This window comes from Euprymna scolopes, chromosome 22, assembly GCF_053919585.1.
Source record: "Euprymna scolopes isolate OS-2025 chromosome 22, ASM5391958v1, whole genome shotgun sequence".
NCBI classification, from domain to species: Eukaryota; Metazoa; Mollusca; class Cephalopoda; order Sepiida; family Sepiolidae; genus Euprymna; species Euprymna scolopes.
This window is the reverse complement of record NC_136503.1, coordinates 15,797,792-15,824,296: the sequence shown is the minus strand read 5'-3', so window position 1 is coordinate 15,824,296 and position 26,505 is coordinate 15,797,792. Positions and strand designations below refer to the sequence as shown.

General features: G+C 32.2%; 1 protein-coding gene and 2 pseudogenes across 1 annotated transcript in view; 1 reads left to right on the top strand and 2 right to left on the bottom strand.

Annotated features, from left to right (window-relative positions):
• Positions 1–26,505, top strand: part of LOC145243906 (voltage-dependent calcium channel subunit alpha-2/delta-3-like) — a 1,923,318-nt gene that overhangs the window by 633,833 nt on the left and 1,262,980 nt on the right. The gene's annotated exons all lie outside the window — the stretch shown is intronic.
• LOC145244134 (U2 spliceosomal RNA) lies at positions 14,128–14,261 on the bottom strand (annotated as a pseudogene).
• On the bottom strand, positions 22,931–23,064 carry LOC145244133 (U2 spliceosomal RNA; annotated as a pseudogene).

Genomic DNA, 26,505 nt, shown 5'->3' with positions numbered 1-26,505 from the left:
TCTGCAACATATGCCCTATACACTTGAGCACATGAAAACCATAAGTTTTAAATAAAACTGTGTACATAAATGTTAGTTAGAGATTTTTTAGTGCCTTTGATGATTTTTGGTCCTTTTAGGGTGTTGCTTTATTGGAACAAAAGCACTCTTAACATCTGGTATCTCATTAGGAAGGTTTGATATTGCAGCATCAGTTTTCCTATCACTAATTCTTTTTGAGACCGAAATAATTATTGGATAGTGAACATGAGTTAACGATAATTCTAGAAGATACAGCAGTTTGCTTGAATAGATCTGAACAGACCCATCACCTCCCTTGATCTTTAGAGAATAAATCTTTTTCTTGTCGCCGATAATTAATTCCGAATCTCTTCCCAGAAGTCAAAATAGTCTAGCTTTAGCAGGATTCTTAGTAAGAATAACATCGTCATCGTTTATTCGATTGTGAATGCACATCTTTACAGTCTTCCCTCAAGTTGAACTGATAATTGTGATACAGAAGCTTGTAGAATCTAGTTAACATAGACACTAGCTTCAATGGAATTGACCACATTTAACCTTACAGGGGGAAGGAGGTAGATCTGATTTCCAAACATCTTGATGATTCGATTTCAGTGCGAGTCCTAAATTAGCATTGGGATGAAGAAACAATTAAGAGTTATTACTTCGAGGTCTGAAACCGAAGAATATCTACAAATGAGAGGGTCTTTGGTTTATGGCATACTGAACATCCAAGATTACAGTGAGGAAGTCAAAATATCTAATTTGCGAAAATTTAATAGTTTTCTAAAAACATGATTGAATAGACCCGAACATGCATTCCTATACACTTCCAACTCAAGTAGGGTATAGAGATATTCTGATGTGCTTAATATTATACACTAGGAAGTGTTCATTGAATTTGGAGGAGGCATAACTTCTATAAGGTTGCAACTAACTATAAAAGATGTGGCGTTATTGGAATATGAAATGGGATTTCATAAATACTAGTAAATCTGATCAGAACCATAAATGAGTGAGTGATCATATCTTTAACCAACTATGTGAGTACGGCTCTAATGTTGAGCCAGGTAAATGACAGGCATGTACATTTTGCTAACACCTTAATCGTCCTGTATCTAAACGTGTCCAGTTTAGTCAATCCCAGTATGTAGAAATGGTTTAATGAAATTCAGTCGGTGTTTACAAATATTGGTAATCTTGGGATTGTTGACGGCAAGATTATTAAATTTTTGACATAAGACGCACCTGGAAATTACCTGTTCTTGTCTTGGGACAATCTGATGACAGATTTTGTTTAAGTTTGACTGAATGTCAAGATGTTTACATATTTTATGATTTTCTACAATCATAAGTTCAATCCAATATTCCTTAGTTTATAATCATAACTTCATAATTATAAGTAGTATTTTAGAACTTAAATTTAATTAAATAACATAAGATCTAATAAGAAAAAATGGATTGACAGCATTCACATGACTTCTTAAATTTCAATGTGTTTTCTTCCATGCCAAACACTGGACCCCATGATCTGTTGAATTCAGTTTTTTTAACACAGCTAATCCATCATATGCAAATTAATGCATACCAAACCAAAGGAAAACCAAAAGTGATTTCATAGCAGATATACAACTGCTCATCGTCATTTTCTAGTATTTAGAAAGTTTATAATCTTGGCAAATGGGTGAGAAAACTTGAACTATTTAAATAATAAGGCATTTTGTTCCATAGCTGTTTCTGGTTAAGTTCACTGATGCTGGCATACGGGCATGTGCGCAAAAAAAAAAAAATATATATATATAAACAGGGAGACAAAAAGTGCATGAGAACCAATAAGAAAAAAATGGACTGACATGACTTCTTAAATTCTGATGTATTCTCTTCGGTGCCAAACAGGACCTCTCACATTCAGTCATTTTATAAAGTATTCTTAACACAGCTAATTTATCCATATGCAAATTAATGCATATCAAACAACAGTTTTGTTATTGCATTGAATAAATGTTTGCACTAAGATTCATGTGTTTGAGTTTATTTCAGATTTTAAATATATTAAGAGTAACATTACTCAATTTATTAAAACTAACGTATTTATCAGAATATTAACGGTTTAGCTTTAACATTAACTATAGTGTAATTTAATGAAGTAGACTATAAAATCAAGACCGTCTTAAAAGACAAGATGGCCGGTGGGCAAAAATAATTTAATCTGCTGACGTCATCACGGGTAGTCCATTAGTTGTTTCTTTACACCGGTAAACACCGGTAGTAACTCGTGGATATCTCCATTAAACAAAGTAAGTTTTAACGTGCTCCCCCCCTGTATTTAACACGATGTAACTATAATTTAATTCAATATTATCATCCTAAGTTTTTTACCATTCAAAAGAAGCGTCGAATAAATTGCTAATATTAAAAAAAAATTTTTTACAGCATACAAAACTAATGAAAATGCGAGACAACATCGACTCTTTTGAAGAGACGATTTTTTTAAGCTGTTGACACGTTTTAAAAATTTAGCAAAAATTAATTTTCCTGAAATTTTCAATATTTAAAAATAAATTATGCCGGCTGATAACATTTTTAAACTTTTTTTTAAAGCTAGAAAGATAAAATTTAAAAATACTTATATATATATATATATATATATATATATATATATGATTAGTTTTTTTGGAAAAAGAATTCCAGCAGAGTGCTCAATTAAAAGGAAAATCCAAATTTTAAGAGCGTACTTATATTTTGTGTACAGAAAGTTGTTAGTTGAGACAGGTCATTGGTACCGTCGGTTTCAAGCCCGATAATAAGGCCCGTTTAAGGTATCCTTATCGAGCTCTCTTCAGCCAATATTCGTCTATCTTATAACCGGAAGTGTGAAGTATATATACCTCGCGAATCCACGTTCAAATCTCGTTTTGTTTAATCCCCCCCCCCTTTTTTTTTTTTTTTTTTCTATCTATATCTATATATATATCTATATATATATATATATCGGGTAATGTAATACCTAATTTTCAACTTTGAATTATTTAAATTTAAGATCTAATTTCGAAAAAATGTTTTTTTTATATGAATCGATATGAATTTACGGTAAATACCAATAGCCTAGTGGTTGAGCACTATCGGGAAAGAACACCACAAAACAGGAAGTAAAGACCACCTTCTTTAAAAACAACCGGAGATGGAACAATATACCTTAAATTACTCCACTAAAAATATACCAACACCAAGTAACCAGCTGTATACAAGAATCCTACTATCGAAAATTGAAGATGTAATTCAGAGGATGAGATGGAAGGTTATAAACGAAACAAACATCCAAGAGAATGTGAAAAACAATTTTGGATTAAAATCTATAAAATACCCGAGTAAAGTGGAAGAATTAGAACATTTTGAAAAAGATTTACTAGACATTATCGCTAAGCTTGAATTTAAACATAGATCAAATCAATTTCAAAAAACAATGACAGCTGATATCAAAAAAATAAAAAGAGAAAATGAGACGATTGTTTTCTCAGATAAAACGAAAAATTTATATAAAATGGAAAAGGAACAGAAAAAACAACTTGTACTAAACTCAATTACAGAAAAATACCAGGTAGCAAGAAAAGATACTTATAAATCTATTAACCAAGAGGCTACAGAAGTTGCCACAAAATTAGGTATAGAATACAGAGTAAATAGGTTAGCAAAGAAAAATGTGTTTATAACTTTAAAAGACCACAAGGAAAATTTTAATAATAGGCCAACCTGCAGGTTAATAAACCCGACTAAAAGCGAAATCGGTCTAGCTAGCAAGTCTATACTTAGAGAAATAGTAAAAGAGATAAAAAGAAAATCAAATCTTAATTTGTGGGCAGACACTAGCGCGGTACTGGACTGGTTTAAAAACATAACTGAACCACACAAATGTAAGTTTACACAACTGGATATCGTCGATTTTTACCCTTCAATCACTAAGGAAATCCTAGAAAAATCGTTGATCTTCGCATCAAAATATAGAAAGATAAGTGAGCTCGATAAGGAAACAATCATGCAAGCTCGACAGACACTTTTATTTTTTGACGATAAAACGTGGGTCAAAAAATCAAACCCCGAAGACCCCTTTGACGTCGCGATGGGGGCGTATGACAGTGCTGATATCTGCGATCTGGTTGGACTTTTTCTACTGGAGACCATGAAATATAAATTCCCAGATCACTTTTTTGGATTATATAGAGATGATGGACTTTGCCTATCGCGTGACTACAATGGATGTGCACTAGACAGGCTTAGAAAAGACCTAACTGAATTTTTTAAGGAACTAGGCTTTAAAATAATAATACAGACAAATTTAGATAGAGTAGATTTTTTAGATGCCACTCTAGATCTCGAGAAGAAAATACACAAACCCTTTCACAAACTAAATGAAAAACTCATGTATATAAATAAGGGTTCATGCCACCCACCCACAGTGTTTAAAAATATGGTAGCGAACATTAGCCAAAGGATTTCACGGCTTTCTTCGAACGCTGAAGTGTTCGAGAAAGCAGCACCATATTATAATGACGCACTGCATCAAAGTGGGTTCAATGAAAACATAAAATTTCAACAAACCCAGAATAAAGAAAATATAAAACGAAAGAGGAAACGGAAAATAATCTGGTTCTTACCTCCGTTTTCATTGAACACTAAAACTAGAGTAGGGCATTGTTTTCTTAGCCTTCTAGACAAACATTTTCCAAGAACACATAGACTACATAAACTTTTTAATAGAAACACGGTGAAAGTTAGTTACTCGACAGCTCCATCAATAAAGTCGATAATATCCAAAGAACCAAAAAAGATAGATAACGCAGGCTGCTCTTGCAGGACCAAAAATAGCTGTCCATTGGAGGGTAATTGTAAAGCTGAATCCCTTGTCTATGAGGCCACAGTAACGGAACAATCCACAAATATACCGGAAATATATATAGGTATGACAAAAGGCCAATTTAAACAAAGATATTATGCACATATGAGCTCCTTTAGAGCTAAAACAAGGATGAATACAGCATTAGCTACCCGCGTGTGGGAGCTTAAAGAAAAAAATACACCCTTTTCCATAAAATGGAGAAAAATAGAGCATAGACCAGCCTACGCCCCGGAATTAAGTCAATGCTCACTCTGTAACGCAGAGAAATACCACATCCTCCGGTCCATTCATGACCCAAAAATAAAATGTTTAAATGTGAGGAGTGAAGCTTTGAAAAGTTGCATACATAGAAGGAAGGGTCTCCTAATAAATTGGATCAATGAAAAGAACAACACTTAGATGTTGTTTTTTATATATATATATATATATAAGGAAAAAAATTGTAAATACATAAATAATTAGTCGGTAAACTTGGATTTTAATCGCAATTATATTATAGATTTTTAATTAATGTCATATATATATATATTATATTTTATAAATGTAATTTATAATCTATTTCGAATTTAAAACTATAGAAAAATATAATAATGTTAATAAACTAGGGAAATCACTTAGGATAGATAAATACTCACTTCCCCAAACCTTGAAAGATTTGGGTTTTTAAAAAATAATTTTTAAACGTATTTCGAAATTTTTAAACGTGATTCGATATAATTAAAAATATATTTTTTAAAACTTTAAACGTATATTTAGAAATTTTTAAATGTTCGATATAATTAAACGAATTTTTAAGTTTTTAACCGATACCAATACAGATTTTGAAGTTTTTACACATAAGGAAAGAGATTTTAAAATTAAATGGGGTTCAAATTAAAATCGATTCATATAAAAAAAACATTTTTTCGAAATTAGATCTTAAATTTAAATAATTCAAAGTTGAAAATTAGGTATTACATTACCCGATATATATATATATATAGATATATATATAGATATAGATAGAAAAAAAAAAAAAAAGGGGGGGGGATTAAACAAAACGAGATTTGAACGTGGATTCGCGAGGTATATATACTTCACACTTCCGGTTATAAGATAGACGAATATTGGCTGAAGAGAGCTCGATAAGGATACCTTAAACGGGCCTTATTATCGGGCTTGAAACCGACGGTACCAATGACCTGTCTCAACTAACAACTTTCTGTACACAAAATATATATATATATATATATATATATATATATATATATGAAACTTAAAAGTAAAAAAAAACAAAAAAAACGCGCGTTCATTTCGGGTTTGTATTACTGTACACAGATTCGAAAAAGTTGTCAAAAAACAAATATATGACAAATAAATGTTATCAAGGGCAAGATAAGTTACTTTTCTACCAAACTAGATATATTTTTCGTGTTTTTATTCAATGTAACATGTTTATTCAGCTCCAAAAACAAGGTGTTATAAATAAAAAAACTAGAAAAAATATATGTCAAGCTATGTCACGGTAACATATATTGAGCGAGTTTTTTTACAGTATTTTAACCAGTTTTTTATTTATAACACCTTTTCCCAAACTTACCGTGTTAAAGAGGGAGTCAGACGCCATCTTGAAATTTCCGGGTTTGTATTACTGTACACATAGATTCGAAAAAGTCAAAAAATAAATGTCAAACAAATAAATGTTATCAAAGGCAAGATAAGTTACTTTTCTACCTAACTGGATATATTTTTTGTGTTTTTATTCAATGTAACATTTATTCAGCTCGAAAAACATACAGTGTTTACCGATGTATTGGAAATTTTAAAATGGCGGCCGACTCTCTCTTTAACACGGTAAGTTCGGAAAAAGGTGTAATAAATAATAAACTAGACAAAATACTCTTAGAAATTTGCTCAATATAAGTTACCGTGACATAACTTGATATATTTGGTGGTTTTTTAATAGTATTTTTAAAAACAGTAATGAATTTTCCGAACTCAATATTTTTCAATTTTTAAACTTTAAAAATCTATCAAAATTTTTTTATTGATTCTATTTTTACGATATTTTCAGGGTCAATGTGAAATTTTATGTTCTTTCCAATAAACCGAATATAATATTTTAGACAAACGTTTTTTTTTTAAATTCACGCCCCCCCCCAAGTGTCACCCATTTTTAACTTTCTCTTAAAAAGTAAATAATTAATTTATGTCGGAGTTTTATATATCACAAATTGAAGAGAAAAGGTCAATAAATAATATATTCAAATTTAAAACAAAAAAAAATGCCTTTTTTAGAAATTTACCTGTAAAGTCCGAAGTTTAAAACCTTTTTAAAAAAAAAAACACATTGTTTTTTTTTGTTTTTTTTTAATAAAACCTTGGTCCTTGCTCCTTTAATTGAAAAAAAAATTAGGGCTTGAATTACATTTTTCGAGGAGTTATAAGCTTGGAAAGATGGGGTGGAATTATTCACTATTTTCACGAAATTTCTGACACTGCTATCGGTAAACACTGTATGGTTTTCGAACTGAATTTTACATTGAACTGTATGGTTTTCGAACTGAATGTTACATTGAATAAAAACACGAAAAATATGTCCAGTTTGGTAGAAAAGTAACTTATCTTGCCTTTGATAACATTTTCATTTAATTATATTAAATAAACTTCAAGTTTACTACAAATCAAATCGTGTTCCTTCACTTTTTAAAAATGTAATTTATAAGTAATTAAAGAACGCATTCTAATCTTTAAAATCTATAATACAACAAAATATTCAATTGCTTATAATACTTAAACAACTTGTGTTTTATTATTTTTTTATTATTAATATTAGATGAGTTTCAGTATAAATCATCGTGTTCTTTCTTTATTTCAATCCAATTTTGAAGTTTTGTAACGCTGTCTGTAAAAATTACTGTTCATTATTGACAGTCTAAGAGTTCCACATATCTTGCTTGTTGGGACCTCGGCGATGACGTCATTTTTTCAGCTGGCCGGCCATCTTTATAACGAAGGCCACGATAAAATGGACTTATTTTTCGAACTTGGACACTAAAATTCACTTGAGACATTCTATGGGATTTGTACGACATAGATTTTGTTGAAATTTTTCCAAGTTTACTCCTTGTGAGTAAGTCGACAAGGTTTTGGTTAGTAGGAATAGATCTGAATTTTATAGATAAAGATTTCTTTTCTTTCAGTTTCTCAATAATTTGCTAGATGTACTAAAGTCTGTTTCCTACAAACTGATTCTTGGTTATAATGTTGTCAGGCAAAAGCCATGATAACACAACCTGCACATCCACTGATATGACAATATCTTCCATCTTAATTTGGGAGTAAGCTTTCATGAGGGGCAATGAACACTTGATGGTCAGAAACACAGCTAACAATTCAAGCATAGGTAGATTTAGAAAATAACAAGTGAGATTTGTCATTTATATATTTTAAACTGCAAAACCATGAATCCCTTTAAGGGCATCACACAGTATAAGGTGGAACAATAAATTTGTCACCCTAAAGCAAACAGCACTACAGTTATATTTTAAAACTTTTATTGAAAAAATCAATTCAGATAACTTGATTATGTAGTAGGACTGACATCTATTCAATGTAGCCATCTTCAGCCTCAATCACTGCCTCGATATAGGTTCGGAACTGGGAGCAATCTATTTCCACAAGCACTAGTGGGAGCTCGGCAAATACTCAGCAGATGGCGGCGATCAGGCTGGTTTTGATATTGTGGAACATCATGTTAATGATGTTCTCGACATATGACTAAACGAAGTCGTCTAGCAAGAGAGGAGAGGGGCGAGTGATAGAAGTTTACTCAGTCGTAACACTCCTTCTGAAGCCAAGCCTGGGTCTCTTTGTATTTGGGCTGGCACTGAGTCTTTCTAGCACCCCCAGGGTCTGCCAACGGCCACCTGATTGCACCAGGGGATCACCACACTCTTCCACATGTCCAAGTACACTTTGGTGTTAACTTTCCAGTCGACTTCAAAGATGTGAGGTGGCATGATGTGGCCGTCACTTGAAACCACACTAAAGATCATAACCGTGGCTAGAAACTTTGTTTTAATCACCCTGAGCATGTCCCTATTATTCATGGCAAATCCAGCGATGTATTTTGAGGGTGCTGGCAATGGTCCTGTGGTCATAACTTGGATTAGTAGAAAGCATACGTTGTATAGCTGTGCAGCTCCGATCTCACTTGTTGAACATTGTGTCACTTTTAGACATGATAGAAGACTCCTATCGCTCTTGAGATTTGTACAAAACTGGCCAACTAGTAGATGATTTCCAACAAAAGATGAAAACCGGTTTTCATCAAACGGAAATGGAATCACAGTGTCTTTTCTTTTTAGAGCGATAATATTATCGTTCCATCCTGTATATAAAAATCGGCAGGACAGACTAGAGAACGACAATGAATAGAGCTTGTCGAGGTCACATGATAAGACAGACCTCAAGTTCTGAAATTCTTCTGACACATCATCCCAGTCTAATTTTTGAGACCACAACTCTATCAAGAGAATGTTGCCTTTGATAGTAACAGGAAAAAACTCAAAATATCCACGCTCTATCAAACTACTTTCCTACCCCCTCTATATGATAAAATCAAAAGTAAAAGCCTTAAACTTTTTAGCCATGTCATTTTGACCACTGGTCTGTTAAAATTATGCTTTGAGGTTATGTTAGAAGGCAACAGAAGCAAAGAAAAGCCAAGGAGAAGGTCGAAAGAAAATGTTTTTGATTGAATGTCTCTCAACAGTTGGGTGTTCATCAACCAACTTGCCCTGGATCGGAAAGAATGGTAAAAATAAAAGTCATGTGGGTTCGCAATCTGCACCGGAAGAAGCGACTCATGATGAGTTACAGGTAAACACAAAGATAAGGGATGAAAATCTATTGCAGTTTGTAATTTGCAGTAATATACCTTTTTTACGTTAACCGATTGGTTAGCCCTCTAGGGCCGCCCGTGCCATATATGGCACAATCCTAATCAGGAGGATTAAAGCCCAATGGGACAGATATGGCACATTTCATGACTTTCAAGTTTTTAAATGAATTCACTTTGTTCAGATTCATGATTCTTGATCCAATAAAATCTATAATTTCAAATGTCAGAATTTTTGTTAATATGTATTAATAAGTATTAATATGTTCAGGCCCTAGAGAGTTAATAGGGGACTCTGATATCTGAAACGCGTCTTTTAGTGTGGAATATGTATGTCCCAAAACCTTTTCACAACCATATTTTACGAATTTCTGATGTTTTAACAATCAAGATACGATATTTCTCATAATTCATATTTGATGACCTAAAGTTAAGATGACCCACGCGATAATTGCATATCAACAGAGTTACTTGTTCCTTTGTTTATCCGTATAAAAATTTCTTTTAACATATCAGTACAGATATCATCATCTAACGTGCGTCAAAATGAATGGGCTGGTATTAAACACCAAAATAATTGTGGTATATCTAAAACAAACTAGCCTATTTCTTTCATTAAAAAAAATATGCAACAAGACCAGTTATGATATTGAGAGGTTAAATGTTGATCATAAGGAAAGCCTTATGTATGTCTGCTATCAGTGACGTTGTCCGGGAACTAACACATTGTAGTCTCAGTCGCAAAGTAAACAAAGAATAGAAAAGAATTTCAACTTGTTTTGTTTTCTTTGTACAACATCTGTTTCCTCATTCTTTTGTTTCCATGTGGTGTCCCTCACGTGATCGTGCTCTCAAACGTCATCCACACCTCTTACGTGACCTCGAATGTTATTTCCGTCTCTAACGTGATCTTTTTAATGTCTCTATTTTTCCCTATTGATGACATCATTCCGCAAGCATTTGAATACACGCATTCACACTATGTTACACTAAAATCACATATTTAGTTAGATTTAAATTTTAACAGTAATTTTTAGCATATCAGCTGTTCTCGGTAGATCACCAGTTAAGCAACGTTGAGATTAGTCAGTACCAAATGGGTGAATGTTTGAGAATACCAGGCACTGTATATAGGAAGTCAGAATTTCTCTGCATGATATGCAAAAATAAAAAGTTGTCATTTCCTGTAATTGGGATATACATGCTTATGAATTTGATATTTCCTAGACATTTCCTCCTTTGAGGGAAGCCAGTTCAACCCACTTAGGGTGAATTCTGTTCACTTGCTTGCTTGCTTATCAGCTATTAAATTTCTACCAGGTTCACTGAGGAAGTATTTCACATTAATTTTGAAAACGGGTCTAATCTAATCTGAAGTGTGCTCCTTTATCTTGAAAACAAACCTGTGGAATATCCAAATCTGTTTTGAAAAATCTTGGGGTTCCACTACAAAACGTTTGATGATACCTTCATGCTCCCATTGATAGAATACCTCAACATTGAGTACTTTTTGTCGCGCAAGCTTGTGACCAACTCTATTTAAAACGGTGATGGGAAAATGCAGTCTTTATTTTGTTCTTATGCCAAGGGAGTTTAATGTGATAAGTGTTATTGTTGAATGTTTAATGTGATACGTGTTATTGTTGAATGTTTAATGTGATAAGTGTTATTGTTGAATGTTTAATGTGATACGTGTTATTGTTGAATGTTTAATGTGATAAGTGTTATTGTTGAATGTTTAATGTGATAAGTGTTATTGTTGAATGTTTAATGTGATAAGTGTTATTGTTGAATGTTTAATGTGATACGTGTTATTGTTGAATGTTTAATGTGATAAGTGTTATTGTTGAATGTTTAATGTGATACGTGTTATTGTTGAATGTTTAATGTGATAAGTGTTATTGTTGAATGTTTAATGTGATAAGTGTTATTGTTGAATGTTTAATGTGATAAGTGTTATTGTTGAATGTTTAATGTGATACGTGTTATTGTTGAATGTTTAATGTGATAAGTGTTATTGTTGAATGTTTAATGTGATACGTGTTATTGTTGAATGTTTAATGTGATAAGTGTTATTGTTGAATGTTTAATGTGATAAGTGTTATTGTTGAATGTTTAATGTGATACGTGTTATTGTTGAATGTTTAATGTGATAAGTGTTATTGTTGAATGTTTAATGTGATAAGTGTTATTGTTGAATGTTTAATGTGATACGTGTTATTGTTGAATGTTTAATGTGATAAGTGTTATTGTTGAATGTTTAATGTGATAAGTGTTATTGTTGAATGTTTAATGTGATAAGTGTTATTGTTGAATGTTTAATGTGATAAGTGTTATTGTTGAATGTTTAATGTGATAAGTGTTATTGTTGAATGTTTAATGTGATAAGTGTTATTGTTGAATGTCATAATTGTAATCTTTGAATTCGATGGAGTTTTAAAATGTCATATAATTTTAATCATAATTACAAATAGTTTCGTCTTCCGAAAATATGCCGAGAGAATCCACACCAAATATTTTATCTAAACTTTTTTCACTTGACTTTTGTAAAAAAATTTCAGTCAGGGTAATTATTTATGGAGTTCATCACAAAATTCTTTTTTATTATTGTCGTTTCACTCCAAACAAGGCGCAGGGCCACTTAGTCATGAGTGCCTACTATTTTGGATAAGATTTGCAAGGGTACTATTTATGGAACTGGAGAGCGAGATGTCTGTTTACATTACATTTGAATTTCTGTATGTCAGTCCAGTCAGGGAAGCAGACGTCCGGGAGAGAATTCCAATATGCCACAGTATGAGGGAAAAAGCTATTCGAGTAGAAGGCTTTACGGCATGTACGTATCTCTACAGTGTAGAGGTGGGATTTTGCTGCTTGTCGGGTTTGTCAGGGATATTGTCGCCTGAAGTTTTTGGGAGCATTTGCCATTGAGCAACTTGTAAAGCAGGCACAAGGATGTCACGTTTCGGCGATGAAACACAGGTTGGAGTTTAGTTGATAGTTCAGGACCTATTTGGTCGGCGGCTCTTTTTTGAGTGTCTGAGTATGTAATATATTCAGACACTATCGCATGATAATTTTTCCCTGAAAGGTTTTCCCTGTACTTCTTGTGGAAACAGAGCTGTTCATGCCATCCACCATTTTCATGTTTTTCATAAATTTGATTAAATCGACACCCAAAAGATCATGAACATGAATATCATTTGGGGGTGGGGGTAGAAAATCTAGTTAATATTTTAAGTTAATTAAATTATTTTTATCAGATTTGAAATTATCAAATCTTAGTTTCAAAGTATATTCTATATATCTTCTATATATATAAAAGGCAAAAATCGGTGTGTATGTATGTATGTATGTATGTATGTATGTATGTTTGTTTGTAACGCTAAAACTTTTGAAAGACGGAACCAGAGTTGACAAATTTGGTATCATATTGCACCTTGATCACCCGGATGACAAATATCGAAATTTCACGTCAAACGGACCAGTAGAAAGGGGTCAACTGATCGTTTTTCTCCTAGGGGGGCCCCCCAAAAAACCTGTCATTTTAACGTTATTCAATACGTGTCACGTGACGTGACGTCAGCTCAAACTTTTGACAGACACAACCAAAGTTGACAAATTATGTATCATATTGAACCTTGATCACCCGCATGACAAATATCGAAATTCCACACCAAACGGACCATTAAAAGGGGGTGAACTGATCATTTCTCTCCTAGGGGGGCCCCCCAAAAAACCTGTCATTTTAATGTTAATATTACATAATCCAAAAACGCTTAGTCATGTCACGTGACGTGACGTCAACATCCAGTAATGGCGAACAAATGTAAACAAACACTTTGTTTTACCGATACTTTTGTAATTTCTCTTCTGCTTTGTTCTAGAGATTATTAAACTCCATGACAATGTCTCCAACGTATTTAACTGGTTAAAAATAGTATTTATACAAGAGTTTTAACGAAAAATATCAGGAAAAAATGTACAGGAATAAAAAAAAATTCAGCTTTCAAAATATTCGTCGATAAAAAAACCGATCTTTATATTTACGCTAGCCATTTTGTATATTACCACGTGACCTGCTATCTCTTAAACTGGAGGGGGGGGGGATCCACTTGAATCCAACAAAACCAGTAATTTTTTTTTTCTATTATATATACATCATTTTCTATAAAATTAAGTGTAGACTTTATAATTAAAACAAAAAATGTTATTCATACTAAAAAAAAAAAACGCTTAGTCATGTCACGTGACGTGACGTCAACATCCACTAATGGCGAACAATTGTACCTATTTACTATGCCTCCCCACGGGACAGAGTTAGACACCAGGGTCGTTTTTTAACGTGGAGAAAAGGTACAAAAATAAAAATTGTCTCAGTCGTGGAGGATTTCTCCTCCACCGAAAGAGAACAAGAAATAGAAGTGCAGCATCTGAAGAACAGATACTACACTTTGATCTTGACCAAAAGGCCAAGAATGCGAACAATTGTAAATAACAACTTTTTTCACAAAACCAACACCGTCTTTCTTTTTTTTCTCTCTCTTTCTCTCTCTCACCCACTTACTCTTCCCTCTCTCTCACCCTCTTTCTCTTGACGTCACACCACTGTTAAACTGTGGGGGGGAAGGAACACATTCCCAGGCATTATCTCCTATAGATGCACATTTTATTAGAAATTCAGCTTTCAAAATATTAGACGATAATAAAAATATAAAACCAACACCCTCTTTCTCTTTTCTCTCTCTCTCACCAACTTACTCTTCTCTCTCTCTCACCCTCTTTCTCTTGACCTCCTACTACTGTTAAACTGTGTGTGTGTGTGTGGGGGGGAGAGGCAGCTTGAAAACCAACAAAAACAGTGCACAGTTTCCCAAGCATTTGGGGTGGGACGGGGGGGAAGAAGCCGAGCGCACAGTTTCGTGTGAGAGAGAGAGAACAATTCTCAACCTATATACTCAACAAATTTTTTATCTACAGATTTGAAAGTTTGTATATAGGGTATTCAGACATATGGAAATATATCTAGCATAATCTATCTATTATATCTATAAAAGTGAAAATGTGTGTGTGTGTGAGGTAGCCAGAGAGAGAGAGAGAGAGAGAGAGAGAGAGAGAGAGAGAGAGAGACAACAATTCTCAACCTATATATTCAATACATTTTTATACTACATATTTGAAAATTTGTATATAGGGTATTCAGACATATGGAAATATATCTAGCATAATCTATCTATTATATCTATAAAAGTGAAAATGTGTGTGTGTGTGTGTGTGTGTGTGCGTAAGAGAGAGAGAGAACAATTCTCAACCTATATACTCAACGTATTTTTATCTACGGATTTTAAACTTTGTATATAGGGTATTCAGACATATAGAAATATATCTAGCATAATCTATACATTATATCTATAAAAGTGAGAATGTGAGTGTGTGAGAGAGAGAGAACAATTCTCAACCTATATATTCAACAAATTTTTTACCTACAGATTTGAAAATTTGTATATTGGGTATTCAGACATATGGAAATATATCTAGCATAATCGATCTATTATATCTATAAAAGTCAGAATGTTTGCGTGTGGTTGTGTGTGTAAGGTTGCGAGAGAGAGAGAGAGAACAATTCTCAACCTATCTATTCAATAAATTTGTTATCTACAGATTTGACCATTTGTATATAGGGTATTCAGACATATGGAAATATATCCAGCATAATCTATCTATTATATCCATAAAAGTGAGAATGTGTGCGTGAGAGAGAGAGAGAGAGAGAGAGAGAGAGTAAGTACAATTCTCACCCTATATATTCAACAAATTTTTTATCTACCGATTAGAAAATTTGTATATAGGGTATTCAGACATATGGAAATATATCTAGCATAATCTATCTATTATATCTAGAAAAGTGAGAATGTGTGTGAAAGAGAGAGAGAGAAGAGAGAGAGAGAGAGAACAATTCTCAACCTATATATTCAACTAATTTTTATGTACAGATCTGAAAATTTGTATACAGGGTATTCAGACATATGGAAATATATCTAGCATAATCTATTATATCTATAAAAGGTAGAATGTGTGTGTGTGTGTGAGTGAGTGAGTGAGTGAGTGAGTGAGTGATAGAGAGAGAGAGAACAATTCTCAACCTATATACTCAACAAATTTTGTATCTACAGATTTGATAATTTGTATATAGGGTATTCAGACATAAGGAAATATATCTAGCATAATCTATCTATTATATCTATAAAAGTGAGAATGTGTGTGAAAGAGAGAGAGAGAGAGAACAATTCTCAACCTATATATTCAACAAATTCTATCTTTACAGATTTGAAAATTTGTATATAGGGTATTCAGACATATGGAAATATATCTAGCATAATCTATTATATCTATAAAAGTGAGAATGTGTGTGTGAGAGAGAGAGAGAAAGAACAATTCTCAACCTATATACTCAACAAATTTTTTATCTACAGATTTAAAAATTTGTATATAGGGTATTCAGACATATAGAAATGTATCTAGCATAACCTATCTATTATATCTATAAAATAACCATGTGTGTGTGTGTGAGAGAGAGAGAGAGTCAGAGAGAGAGAGAGAACAATTTTCAGCTTGTGTGTGTGTGAGAAAGAGAGAGAGAGACAGAAAGAGAGAGGAAAATTCTCACCCTATATATTCAACAAATTTTTTATCTACATATTAGAAAATTTGGATATAGGGTATTCAGACGTATGGAAATATATCTAGCATAATCTATCTATTATATCTATAAAAGTGAGAATGTGTGTGTGAGAGAGAGAGAAAGAGAGAGAGAGAGAACAATTCTCAACCTATATATTCAACTAATTTTTTATCTACAGATTTGAAAATGTGTATATTGGGTATTCAGACATATGTAAATATATCTGGCATAATCTATGTATTATATCTATAAAAGTGTGAATGTGAGTGATGGAAAGAGCAAAAAATTCTCAACCTATATAACCTATAAAAGTGAGAATATGTGTGAGAGAGAGAGAGAGAGAGAACAATTCTCAACCTATATATTCCACACATTTTTGGGCACAGATTTGGAAATTTGTATATAGGGTAGGCAGACATATAGAAATATATCTAGCATAATCTATCTATTATATCTATAAAAGTGAGAACTTGTGTGTGTGTGTGTGTGTGTGAGAGAGAGAGAGAACAATTCTTAACCTACATACTCAACAAATTTTTTACCTACAGTTTAGAAAATTTGTATAAAGGGTATTCAGACATATGGAAATATATCTAGCATAATCTATCTATTATAACTACAAAAGTTAGAATGTGTGTGTGAGAGAGAGAGAGAGAACAATTCTAAACCTATATATTCAACAAATTTTTTATCTACAGATTTGAAACTTTGTATATAGGGTATTCAGACATATGGAAATATATCTAGCATAATCTATCTATTTTATCTATAAAAGTGAGAATGCGTGTGTGTGAGATAGCGAGAGAGAGAGAGAGAAAAAGAGAGAGATAAAAATTCTCAACCTATACATTCAACAAATTTTTTATCCACAGATTTGAACATTTGTATATAGGGTGTTCAGACATATAGAAATATATCTAGCATAATCTATCTATTATATGTATAAAAGTGAGAATGTGTGTGTGTGTGAGAGAGAGGACAATTGTCAACCTATGTATACAACAAATTTTTTATCTACAGATTTCAAAATTTGTATATTGGGCATTCAGACACATTTCAATATATCTGGCATAATCTGTCTATTATATCTATAAAAGTGAGAATGTGTGTGATAGAGAGAGAGAGAACAATTCTCAACCTATATACTCAACAAATTTTTTATCTACAGATTTGAAAATTTGTATATAGGGTATTCAGACATATGGAAATATATCTAGCATAATCTATTATATCTATAAAAGTGAGAATGTGTGTGTGTGTGAGAGAGAGAGAGAGAGAGAGAGAGAGAGAGAGAGAGAGAGAACAATTCTCAACCCATATACTCAACAAATTCTTTATCTACAGATTTTAAAATTTGTATATAGAGTATTCATACAAATAGAAATATATCTAGGATAATCTTTCTATTATATCTATAAAAGTGAGAATGTGTGTGTGTGTGAGCGAGAGAGAGAGAGAGAGAGAGAGAGAGAGAGAGAGAGAGAACAGTTCTCAACCTATACATTCAACAAATTTTTATATATAGGGTATTCAGAAATATCGAAATATATCTAGCATAATCTATTATATCTTTAAAAGTTAGAATGTGTGTGTGTGAGAGATAGAGAGAACAATTCTCAACCTATGCACTCTACAAATTTTTTATCTACAAATTAGAAAATTTGGATATAGGGTATTCAGACGTATGGAAATATATCTAGCATAATCTATCTATTATATCTATAAAAGTGAGAATGTGTGTGTGAGAGAGAGAGAAAGAGAGAGAGAGAGAGAACAATTCTCAACCTATATATTCAACTAATTTTTTATCTACAGATTTGAAAATGTGTATATTGGGTATTCAGACATATGTAAATATATCTGGCATAATCTATGTATTATATCTATAAAAGTGTGAATGTGAGTGATGGAAAGAGCAAAAAATTCTCAACCTATATAACCTATAAAAGTGAGAATATGTGTGTGTGAGAGAGAGAGAGAGAGAGAGAACAATTCTCAACCTATATATTCCACACATTTTTGGGCACAGATTTGGAAATTTGTATATAGGGTAGGCAGACATATAGAAATATATCTAGCATAATCTATCTATTATATCTATAAAAGTGAGAACTTGTGTGTGTGTGTGTGTGAGAGAGAGAGAGAACAATTCTTAACCTACATACTCAACAAATTTTTTACCTACAGTTTAGAAAATTTGTATAAAGGGTATTCAGACATATGGAAATATATCTAGCATAATCTATCTATTATAACTACAAAAGTTAGAATGTGTGTGTGAGAGAGAGAGAGAGAACAATTCTAAACCTATATATTCAACAAATTTTTTATCTACAGATTTGAAACTTTGTATATAGGGTATTCAGACATATGGAAATATATCTAGCATAATCTATCTATTATAACTACAAAAGTTAGAATGTGTGTGTGAGAGAGAGAGAGAGAACAATTCTAAACCTATATATTCAACAAATTTTTTATCTACAGATTTGAAACTTTGTATATAGGGTATTCAGACATATGGAAATATATCTAGCATAATCTATCTATTTTATCTATAAAAGTGAGAATGCGTGTGTGTGAGATAGCGAGAGAGAGAGAGAGAAAAAGAGAGAGATAAAAATTCTCAACCTATACATTCAACAAATTTTTTATCCACAGATTTGAACATTTGTATATAGGGTGTTCAGACATATAGAAATATATCTAGCATAATCTATCTATTATATGTATAAAAGTGAGAATGTGTGTGTGTGTGAGAGAGAGGACAATTGTCAACCTATGTATACAACAAATTTTTTATCTACAGATTTCAAAATTTGTATATTGGGCATTCAGACACATTTCAATATATCTGGCATAATCTGTCTATTATATCTATAAAAGTGAGAATGTGTGTGATAGAGAGAGAGAGAACAATTCTCAACCTATATACTCAACAAATTTTTTATCTACAGATTTGAAAATTTGTATATAGGGTATTCAGACATATGGAAATATATCTAGCATAATCTATTATATCTATAAAAGTGAGAATGTGTGTGTGTGTGAGAGAGAGAGAGAGAGAGAGAGAGAGAACAATTCTCAACCCATATACTCAACAAATTCTTTATCTACAGATTTTAAAATTTGTATATAGAGTATTCATACAAATAGAAATATATCTAGGATAATCTTTCTATTATATCTATAAAAGTGAGAATGTGTGTGTGTGTGAGCGAGAGAGAGAGAGAGAGAGAGAGAGAGAGAGAACAGTTCTCAACCTATACATTCAACAAATTTTTATATATAGGGTATTCAGAAATATCGAAATATATCTAGCATAATCTATTATATCTTTAAAAGTTAGAATGTGTGTGTGTGAGAGATAGAGAGAACAATTCTCAACCTATGCACTCTACAAATTTTTTATCTACAAATTAGAAAATTTGTATATAGGGTATTCACACATATGGAAATATATCTAGCATAATCTATCTATTATATCTATAAAAGTTAGAATGTGTGTGTGAGGTAGCCAGAGAGAGAGAGAGAGAGAGTAAGAACAATTTTCAACCTATATATTCAACAAATATTTGATCTACAGATTAGAAAATTTGTATATAGGGTATTCAGACATATGGAAATATATCTAGCATAATCTATCTATTATATCTCTAAAATTGAGAATGTGTGTGTGAGAGAGAGAGAGAGAACAATTTTCAACCTATATACTCAACAAATTTTTTTATCTACAGATTTGAAAATTTGTATATAGGGTATTCAGACATATGGAAATATATCTAGAGTAATCTATCTATTATATCTATAAAAGTGAGAATGCGTGTGTGTGTGAGAGAGAGCGACACAGAACAATTCTCAACCTATATATTCAACAAATTTTTTATGTACAGATCTGAAATATCACATTTGTATAGAAGTAGAAATCTTGATACCTACTCTGATACCTAATAAAAGAAAGGACACTCTTTAGGGCGGATTTTGATTATAACAAGTCACTAATTAGAAATTATAATAAACATTCTAATAATTTAAGAATTTTACCAAAATAAAATTGCATGGTAATCACCCAATTTCTGCCACAAAATTTTGATTGGCAGAACTCATAAACATAAAATATATATTTTCTAATTTCATCTTTTTTTTTTCTTTTTACATAATCTGGTTTGATGTTTTCCCAAATATTCAAATCACTATATTTTGCTGCTTAATATCAAATACAGCAACTGAGTTATTTTTATGCATCAAACAATTACATTTTCTCATTCATCCAAACTAATCACTGAACATCAATTTCATATTTTCTTCACTAAAATATTACTGTGCTTGATGTCATCAAGTGGAGCGGATCATTTTTTTTTCATTTGTTCACACATTTTTCCAATTTATATATATTTTAAAGATTCTTAGCCTATGTCATTGCATACCAATCTGTTTATTAAAAGTTAAGGTTCACTGTAAACACATATGTTACACCAAAATAAAAACGCTTCAGATAATGTCTTGATATTCAATTCAGTTTCTCACATGACATCTTATGAAGTTAGTAGAAATGTTACAGACTTTTGAATCTCAAACACTTTCAATACTGTGCACTGATATTTTCTTTTTTGCAATATAAGCACATTCATGATTTTTTTTACAAACGTTAAAAACTTTCACATTGTGTAGCAATATACTGAAACAATTATAAAAATATTTGTTTTTATTTTGAATGATGCAGGGCATCTGAAGAGAGATTTTTCTAACAAAATGAAAGTATAATTTTTAGCAATAGGTATCTAGGAAAAGGCCACTACATATGTTATAAGTTCCAAATTTCCACAACCTGGCAAATACTGGTACATGCTAGCAAATTTAGATTTGCAATTACAAAATATGATTCTAATTTTTTCCTTTGCTCTTTATTCTAACACTACACTATGTTTACTGTGTTATTTCGCTACAGTTGATATTGTGTAGAACAATAAGAAAATCATAGTGAACAATGCATTCAACAAAATTCCACACACATTTCTAGATACCTATATCTAATAAGTTCAAAAGAAAGGACACACTTAGGGAGGTATTTTGGTGGTCAAGTCACTAAAAAGAGATTAGCTGGTTTCCTGGCATAGCCCAGGATATAATAAAGATTGACTGAAATACATGTTCTAGCTGGTTTCTAGGCGTTGCCAGGGATGTAATATAGACACATTATGTTGTATATTACCTGTTCTCTTCTCCCTAAGGTAAAACAATTTCATATACATGCTGTAAATTACCTATGCTAGGGATAAAACATGAACAATATCAGTCCTAGGGTAGATAAAACAAATAATACATAGAGATGAAAGATTCCTCTCCCCTAAGAATCAAACATATGTTCAATATCTGCTTTTGTTTTTTCATTGTTTATACGGTCCCGAGCAACGCCGGGTAGCCCTGCTAGTCTATATATATAAAAGGCAAAAATCGGTGTGTATGTATGTATGTATGTATGTATGTATGTATGTTTGTTTGTAACGCTAAAACTTTTGAAAGACGGAACCAGAGTTGACAAATTTGGTATCATATTGCACCTTGATCACCCGGATGACAAATATCGAAATTTCACGTCAAACGGACCAGTAGAAAGGGGTCAACTGATCGTTTTTCTCCTAGGGGGGCCCCCCAAAAAACCTGTCATTTTAACGTTATTCAATACGTGTCACGTGACGTGACGTCAGCTCAAACTTTTGACAGACACAACCAAAGTTGACAAATTATGTATCATATTGAACCTTGATCACCCGCATGACAAATATCGAAATTCCACACCAAACGGACCATTAAAAGGGGGTGAACTGATCATTTCTCTCCTAGGGGGGCCCCCAAAAAAACCTGTCATTTTAATGTTAATATTACATAATCCAAAAACGCTTAGTCATGTCACGTGACGTGACGTCAACATCCAGTAATGGCGAACAAATGTAAACAAACACTTTGTTTTACCGATACTTTTGTAATTTCTCTTCTGCTTTGTTCTAGAGATTATTAAACTCCATGACAATGTCTCCAACGTATTTAACTGGTTAAAAATAGTATTTATACAAGAGTTTTAACGAAAAATATCAGGAAAAAATGTACAGGAATAAAAAAAAATTCAGCTTTCAAAATATTCGTCGATAAAAAAACCGATCTTTATATTTACGCTAGCCATTTTGTATATTACCACGTGACCTGCTATCTCTTAAACTGGAGGGGGGGGGATCCACTTGAATCCAACAAAACCAGTAATTTTTTTTTTCTATTATATATACATCATTTTCTATAAAATTAAGTGTAGACTTTATAATTAAAACAAAAAATGTTATTCATACTAAAAAAAAAAAACGCTTAGTCATGTCACGTGACGTGACGTCAACATCCACTAATGGCGAACAATTGTACCTATTTACTATGCCTCCCCACGGGACAGAGTTAGACACCAGGGTCGTTTTTTAACGTGGAGAAAAGGTACAAAAATAAAAATTGTCTCAGTCGTGGAGGATTTCTCCTCCACCGAAAGAGAACAAGAAATAGAAGTGCAGCATCTGAAGAACAGATACTACACTTTGATCTTGACCAAAAGGCCAAGAATGCGAACAATTGTAAATAACAACTTTTTTCACAAAACCAACACCGTCTTTCTTTTTTTTCTCTCTCTTTCTCTCTCTCACCCACTTACTCTTCCCTCTCTCTCACCCTCTTTCTCTTGACGTCACACCACTGTTAAACTGTGGGGGGGGGGAACACATTCCCAGGCATTATCTCCTATAGATGCACATTTTATTAGAAATTCAGCTTTCAAAATATTAGACGATAATAAAAATATAAAACCAACACCCTCTTTCTCTTTTCTCTCTCTCTCACCAACTTACTCTTCTCTCTCTCTCACCCTCTTTCTCTTGACCTCCTACTACTGTTAAACTGTGTGTGTGTGTGGGGGGGGGGAAGAGGCAGCTTGAAAACCAACAAAAACAGTGCACAGTTTCCCAAGCATTTGGGGTGGGAAGGGGGGGAAGAAGCCGAGCGCACAGTTTCGTGTGAGAGAGAGAGAACAATTCTCAACCTATATACTCAACAAATTTTTTATCTACAGATTTGAAAGTTTGTATATAGGGTATTCAGACATATGGAAATATATCTAGCATAATCTATCTATTATATCTATAAAAGTGAAAATGTGTGTGTGTGTGAGGTAGCCAGAGAGAGAGAGAGAGAGAGAGAGAGAGAGAGAGAGAGAGACAACAATTCTCAACCTATATATTCAATACATTTTTTATCTACAGATTTGAAAATTTGTATATAGGGTATTCAGATATATGGAAATATATCTAGCATAATCTACTATATCTATAAAAGTGAAAATGTGTGTGTGTGTGTGTGTGTGTGTGTGCGTAAGAGAGAGAGAGAACAATTCTCAACCTATATACTCAACGTATTTTTATCTACGGATTTACAACTTTGTATATAGGGTATTATGACATATAGAAATATATCTAGCATAATCTATACATTATATCTATAAAAGTGAGAATGTGAGTGTGTGAGAGAGAGAGAACAATTCTCAACCTATATATTCAACAAATTTTTTACCTACAGATTTGAAAATTTGTATATTGGGTATTCAGACATATGGAAATATATCTAGCATAATCGATCTATTATATCTATAAAAGTCAGAATGTTTGCGTGTGGTTGTGTGTGTAAGGTTGCGAGAGAGAGAGAGAGAACAATTCTCAACCTATCTATTCAATAAATTTGTTATCTACAGATTTGACCATTTGTATATAGGGTATTCAGACATATGGAAATATATCCAGCATAATCTATCTATTATATCCATAAAAGTGAGAATGTGTGCGTGAGAGAGAGAGAGAGAGAGAGAGAGAGAGAGAGAGAGTAAGTACAATTCTCACCCTATATATTCAACAAATTTTTTATCTACCGATTAGAAAATTTGTATATAGGGTATTCAGACATATGGAAATATATCTAGCATAATCTATCTATTATATCTAGAAAAGTGAGAATGTGTGTGAAAGAGAGAGAGAGAAGAGAGAGAGAGAGAACAATTCTCAACCTATATATTCAACTAATATTTATGTACAGATCTGAAAATTTGTATACAGGGTATTCAGACATATGGAAATATATCTAGCATAATCTATTATATCTATAAAAGGTAGAATGTGTGTGTGTGTGTGTGAGTGAGTGAGTGAGTTAGTGAGTGAGTGAGAGAGAGAGAGAACAATTCTCAACCTATATACTCAACAAATTTTGTATCTACAGATTTGATAATTTGTATATAGGGTATTCAGACATAAGGAAATATATCTAGCATAATCTATCTATTATATCTATAAAAGTGAGAATGTGTGTGAAAGAGAGAGAGAGAGAACAATTCTCAACCTATATATTCAACAAATTCTATCTTTACAGATTTGAAAATTTGTATATAGGGTATTCAGACATATGGAAATATATCTAGCATAATCTATTATATCTATAAAAGTGAGAATGTGTGTGTGAGAGAGAGAGAAAGAACAATTCTCAACCTATATACTCAAAAAAATTTTTATCTACAGATTTAAAAATTTGTATATAGGGTATTCAGACATATAGAAATGTATCTAGCATAACCTATCTATTATATCTATAAAATAACCATGTGTGTGTGTGTGAGAGAGAGAGAGAGAGTCAGAGAGAGAGAGAGAACAATTTTCAGCTTGTGTGTGTGTGTGAGAAAGAGAGAGAGAGAAAGAGAGGAAGGAAAATTCTCACCCTATATATTCAACAAATTTTTTATCTACATATTAGAAAATTTGGATATAGGGTATTCAGACGTATGGAAATATATCTAGCATAATCTATCTATTATATCTATAAAAGTGAGAATGTGTGTGTGAGAGAGAGAGAAAGAGAGAGAGAGAGAACAATTCTCAACCTATATATTCAACTAATTTTTTATCTACAGATTTGAAAATGTGTATATTGGGTATTCAGACATATGTAAATATATCTGGCATAATCTATGTATTATATCTATAAAAGTGTGAATGTGAGTGATGGAAAGAGCAAAAAATTCTCAACCTATATAACCTATAAAAGTGAGAATATGTGTGAGAGAGAGAGAGAGAGAGAACAATTCTCAACCTATATATTCCACACATTTTTGGGCACAGATTTGGAAATTTGTATATAGGGTAGGCAGACATATAGAAATATATCTAGCATAATCTATCTATTATATCTATAAAAGTGAGAACTTGTGTGTGTGTGTGTATGTGAGAGAGAGAGAGAACAATTCTTAACCTACATACTCAACAAATTTTTTACCTACAGTTTAGAAAATTTGTATAAAGGGTATTCAGACATATGGAAATATATCTAGCATAATCTATCTATTATAACTACAAAAGTTAGAATGTGTGTGAGAGAGAGAGAGAGAGAGAACAATTCTAAACCTATATATTCAACAAATTTTTTATCTACAGATTTGAAACTTTGTATATAGGGTATTCAGACATATGGAAATATATCTAGCATAATCTATCTATTTTATCTATAAAAGTGAGAATGCGTGTGTGTGAGATAGCGAGAGAGAGAGAGAGAAAAAAAGAGAGATAAAAATTCTCAACCTATACATTCAACAAATTTTTTATCCACAGATTTGAACATTTGTATATAGGGTGTTCAGACATATAGAAATATATCTAGCATAATCTATCTATTATATGTATAAAAGTGAGAATGTGTGTGTGTGAGAGAGAGGACAATTGTCAACCTATGTATACAACAAATTTTTTATCTACAGATTTCAAAATTTGTATATTGGGCATTCAGACACATTTCAATATATCTGGCATAATCTGTCTATTATATCTATAAAAGTGAGAATGTGTGTGATAGAGAGAGAGAGAACAATTCTCAACCTATATACTCAACAAATTTTTTATCTACAGATTTGAAAATTTGTATATAGGGTATTCAGACATATGGAAATATATCTAGCATAATCTATTATATCTATAAAAGTGAGAA